Source organism: Anser cygnoides, chromosome 2 (assembly GCF_040182565.1).
Source record: "Anser cygnoides isolate HZ-2024a breed goose chromosome 2, Taihu_goose_T2T_genome, whole genome shotgun sequence".
NCBI classification, from domain to species: domain Eukaryota; kingdom Metazoa; phylum Chordata; class Aves; order Anseriformes; family Anatidae; genus Anser; species Anser cygnoides.
The window spans coordinates 75,761,504-75,767,624 of record NC_089874.1 but is presented as its reverse complement, the minus strand read 5'-3'; positions in this window follow the sequence as shown (position 1 = coordinate 75,767,624).

Genomic DNA, 6,121 nt, shown 5'->3' with positions numbered 1-6,121 from the left:
GTGCCTCTGCAGCAAAGAAAGTCAACAGCAACCTGGGCTGCATTAGCAAACCTATGGCCATCAGGTATAGGGAGGTGATCCTTCCCCCATGCTCAGCTTTGATGAGACCTCATCTGGAGTACAGGGTACAGTTTTGGGCTCCCCAGTATATGAAGGTCATTGATGTCCTCAAGTGAGCCCAGTTAGGACGTTCAGAGACTGAAGCACATGACATGCAAATAAAGGCTTAGAGAATTGGGTTGGTTCAGCCTTTAAAAAGAAAAGACTAACAGGCTGTCTACAGTCACTTCATGTGCAGGCTGTAGAGAAAAACAAGTCAGACTCATCTTGGACAAGAGGAAACAGCTGGAACTTGGTGAAGTTTGGTTAGATACGATTTTTTTTTGCTTTACTCTGAGGGTGGTCAAACATTGAACTAGATACTAAGGAAGTCTGAGGAATCTAATTGCTGTCCATAGAAATATTCAGCCCCAATCAGCTTGCTCTAACTGGTCCTGTTTTGAGCAGAAGGTTAGATTAGATGGCCTAAAAGGGTTTTTTTTCAATCTATTTTTTTCTGTTTCTACATACATGGTCATGAATAAGAACGTGGGAGGAAAATGTTCCCAGATATTGAAAAATCCTGATCCAGATCACATCAGATCAAGAATCTAATTTCTAAATTGATTTTGATTTCAGGAAAGAGCTGACTTTGTTTATCAGTGTATTAGTCATTATCTTATATTCTATTATGCCATATGAGATACTAAATGAAAACTGAGTCACACTAGTAATAATCAGGGATAGTTCCAGTACACTTGATTGCTTTGAATTGCTCAGTATCTGGAAAACAAAATATGAGGCAGTCATTTTTCTATATTAGTTTCAAAAAAGGCACTAAGCTATAAAAAAGAATAAAAATAATAAAATCTATTTTCATGAAATCATGAAAAATTAGAACAGAAAGAAACATGAAAAAATATATTCATAGTGCTGGAAACACATTTGGAGCTGAGGAATACTGTAAGCATTTAAGACCTACTGATTTTGTCTTATGGATTAAATGTAAGATAAAATTCCAATACATTCTGTGAAGGGAAAACTTCTATGAGATTTCTCAATATCTGATAGCACTAACACCATATACCAAGCTTGTAAAGAGTAAAATAAGTTCATGTGGAAGGAATGGCAGGGAAGAATATATAAATGCCTAAACAATTAGTACCTAAATTGGCAAAATAGCATGTATTATTACTTTCAAAAATTACTTTTTTAATATGTGCATTAATAACAGTGGTTATATGGTTTATACATGGAAACAAGTTAATTTCATTACTGAAGTTAAGTTTATCCTTTTGGTTATACTAGCCTGTGTTTTATGGGTCTGATACGACACTTCATGGAAGGAAGGTTGTTTAAACCTAGTTCTAAAAACAGTTGTGGACACACTGCAAAAACTCTTACAGGAAAAGAGAATAGGCACAGGCTGTCCCATTATTTTAAGGAAAAAAAAAAAAAAGAAAAAAAAGAGAGGCAGGCACCAGCAGGTAGAATCAGGCTTGACAAGCAGTGTGTCTGGTAGAGGGAAGTACTATAGAAAAAAGTATATGTATATATATATATATATATAATTTTTTTTTTGAAACAAGAGGAAAACAGAGAGGTATCACTTTTGCTCTATTTTCAAGGGAAAGCAGCCATGTTCTGTTGTTTGCTGAGTATAAGCCAGGATTTACAAAATGTAAGGACTGTGACACTAAAGCAGATCATGTCCCCATTATTCTGCTCCCCAAAGAGGCCACTAGGGAGAGAACCAACATTACTTACCCTAGGAAACCTGGACAGTCTGTTGATAGAAGTGCTGCACTGAAAAAGGTAGTGAAGAATAATTCCTGATTCATACACTGGCTGAATACCTGCCATTAATTGTGAAATATGGTTTGTTCAACTCAACACTTTTATACCAGTGCTACTACTGTAATGAGTTCCCAATAAAATCAGTTAAAGCTGATAACATTAACTTAGCATTAACAATAGTACTGATTAAACTATGTTATAAGCATGCTAACAGGTAGAAAGATACATTCATATATCACAGTCTTCAACAATTTTAGAAAAAAAAATATTTCAGATAAAAAAATAAATCTCACTTTTCTTTGAAAGGTGAGGTTGATTTAGATATGATCTGTACTCTGAGACATTTCAGCCAGCATACAAGGATAGCAACTACCAATGGATCTTACTCAAAATTGTCAGCATCCATTTTCAGGGTTTTGCACTGAGAACTTCAGGAAGAACTATATGAAGACACAATCTCAGACTATAATATCTTTTCAAGCAAATTACAAGCAATCCCTTTGACAGGTTCATTATAAGCCTTTTTGTACTTTGGATTTATTAACTTTTTTACTCATACTGTGAAAATTATATGAGAAAAAGGAAGAAAATGTAAGACTGGGAGAATTCTATTACAAAAAGGAAGAAAATGTAAGACTGGGAGAATTCTATTACATACCTAACAAACAAATGGCTCAATTTTTAGAAATAGATCTTGATTTGGGTGTTCTGACCTCCAGTAAAGGAGCTTCTGCTTATTTTTTGCAAGAATTATTATTATTATTATTATTATTATTATTATTATTATTATTATTATTATTATGGTAAAGAGATAAAAGACAGAAATGCGTCATGATTTCTGTGTAATGAAAGGTGATTTGAAAAAAAAAAAAGGGGGGATTTGAAGTAATGGGGCTTTGAAACTTCTGGGTGTATTACTTGAAAAATATCCAGCTATTGCAAAGACCTAGGAAAAGTGATGTCTTCATCTCTTCCAGTGATCTATTACTACTTTGTGGCTTGTGGCATTGACCATGTGTAGGATTCTTTTGTGAGTATGCTCATATGATATTCAAAACAGTCCAAGTTCAACCTGGGAAAACAAGTCAGTGTCCACTGCTAATGATAAACTACATTTTACAGTTCATAACGTATAGGTTATCTGGATGCACAGACTAAAATTTACGGAGATATTGTGTTGGAATTTCTAACAGAAGAAGTCTGTAGCTCTATCATTTCCTTTCTCCTTCCTTGATCAATAAATGAGCACCAGCAATTATCAGTAAGGTTTTAGAAAACTTCCCTTCTCTCTGACTGCGTCATATAACATTTATTTTATAAAGCTCATTTATTCTGAAGAAACAACAGCAGAACAGAGCAAAGCATGTACATCAATAACTTCATCTAACCTGATGGTATCTTTATTTTCAGTAAGCGTGTCTAGTTCTACCAGATATCTGAGTGTTCAAAAATACCAAGGATTAATTGAAAAAAATGAATATTACTTATTTTACTTCAACTACTTTCTCCATGTATTATATTACTGAGTTGTTTTACTTTTTAATGTGCACATATACATTCATATACATGTATGTATACATAAATGCATCTGTGGTTGGTAGGGGGAGTCTTATTGACTAGCCCACAGTTTGTTTTGTCTGCCTTTCTATTTTTTACTCAATTTTATGCCCTTAATCTCAACGATACTACTGGAAGGCAACATTTGTAATATAGCTGGAAGAAGGAGTTTCAATTACATGTTCATAAATGAGTCCTAAAGGAAATAAATACTGTTATAAATGCACAGATTGACATCTGGAATGAAATATATTTGTGCAGGGAGTGTCTGGTATTGATCAAGAGAAAAAAAAAGAGATTCAATCTATTAGTAAAAGCTTTTCACAGTAATGATTCGGAATAAAGATACTACACATCAAAATGCAAATTAAAGAACCTAAGACAAGGACTTCTTAGTGCCTGAACAAATGAGATGTTTTTATTACTGTTGTTTTGTACTATTAGCACTTATGTGCTAATTGCTTGATTTTTTCCCCCACTTTTCTTTATGCAAATAGGTAAAAATCTCATTTTCTGTATGAGGGCAACAACTGAAATTTAAACTCTGAAAAATACAGTAGCTGTACACTGCTGTATCCTTTGTTTAAATAATTAATCTTAATGGATTTATTTCTGATAGTTATTTGATATACAACAATTTTAAAAATGCTTGTCAGGAATTTAAGAATGAGGATCCAGTGTGCTAAGGAATATGTAGAGGAAAAAGTCACATTCTGTATCAGAAAGACTCTGATACAGGCAACTGAGGGCTTAGGAGTAATACTTATTGTTAAAAGAATCACACAAATTACCACAGAAATTTAAATATAATAAACGCACAAGACATATGGGTAGGATATTAAACAGACACTTCTGAAATCAGTGTAACATATACTGATACTGCAGAACTTTGGAGGAATGACATGAGCTGAATTTTAAGGCAAAATCTGAGGAAAACAATGTTGTTTCTTTGCAGTATTTGTTGTGCATTCCTGAATATTAGCAGCAAAAGTGAGGAAAATTTGAAGCTGATAACACTTTACTCATCAGTAGTAAGATCATGGATAAAGTGGAAGGGAAGTTTTCAGAAGTTATCGTGCATTAGTATTTCAATAAAATATCACCTATGGAATGGCCACAGGAATTTTTTTGTGTAACTATAAGGCTGCAATATTTAAGAGATTTGAAGTTTCATTTTAGATTTTAGTGCAAGGTGAAAAATGTGTGCCCATTTTGCACAAGACTTAAATGCTAACTGCATTTGCATGATCTCTAGAAATAAAGAATTATTTTTAGTTATTAGTATCCTTTTTGTTCTTACCTGAAGTCTACACATGGATAGTAGACTTTAATGTTAATTTTCTAATTTTTATTACCTTAAAAATATATATGTTCTTCATAATTATTTTTTTTAGCATGTTGATAAGGTGCTTGAACGTAGCTAGGTGCTTTTGTGCACTGAGCATTGCTGAGATCATCCAATAGACCTGGTGCATCCTCTCTTGCTGATCATAAAAAGCATAAAATGTGGTGAATTGTTATGGTAATATTTTCTAATGAGACTGAAATATTATCATCTCCAGCAGAATATTAAAACAATACATATTGTAGTGGATACTAACACAATTCATATTTTATTATTTTTGTTTGTTTGTTTTTGTTTTGTTTTTTCCCTAAAGTGGATAAGTTAAGATTTTCAAGAATATGACTCTTGAAGATGTGTGATGCAATTCAATCTGTATTTATCACCTCCCTACATTGAAGCATAGGAAATAAACAGAAGGAAAATTATACACCTGATTCTCCAAATGTTTTGATGGTAAGCCTTAGATCTTTCTTCTGCATGTTCCCAGCTTTCCTACGACAGCAGGCAGTGCTTGAACATACAAACCAGTAAACTAAAAAGGAAGTCAAATCTTTCTCTGTAGTAATTTCTGTACTTTTATCAGAGAATCAGAGTATTTGCAAAATTCAAGCTTATTGACTGGCTGTCAGATAGTCTTAAATCTACTATTTAAATGTCATAGAAAGAAATATATAATAAATATATATCTTGGTCCTCTGGACAAAGTTTCCTAAAAAATCTGGTAAATTATTAACTGACCTATGCCTACCGAAAATTCTTACTGGGTGCTTTGTATTTACCATTCAAATATATGCTTTTGAGCCTACATTTTATTTTCTATAGCATTCTTTTTTATTTCTATAGACAACAAAAATAAAATTTTATTAACTATATTTGTAAGGAAACACTAAATCACATTGTGCTCATGTGTTGGATTTCAATGTGTGACTGTAGTCATTTAACTTACTGCAGTTTTGTAGGTATTATAAATCAAGGTAAGTCATGCCCAGCTATAGTCTACAGCCACTGCAGCATCAGCTTTCAGAAAGAAGAAAGCAAAACCATAGCTAAATCAAATAAATGTAGCTTGCCACAGAATCATGCACGTCATAAAGCTAGGTATAAATGCAAGCAGTCAACTCCTCTTGCCACCGAGAAAAGCCACAAACAAAACAAACAAACAAACAAACAAGCAAACAAACAAAACAGGAGTTCAAGGAAGTTTGGTTAGCAGATAAAAATTATGCTTTCAGGAGCTGCTGAAAATCGAAGTCTACACAGCTGATACTTTCTTAAGCTATTCAGAACCCAAGCTGTGTGTAAACACTGAGAAAATTGGTATTCACAAAAGCCATAGCCTGTTGCAGAAATGTGCCACATCCCCATATTCATGATGCCAGAAGG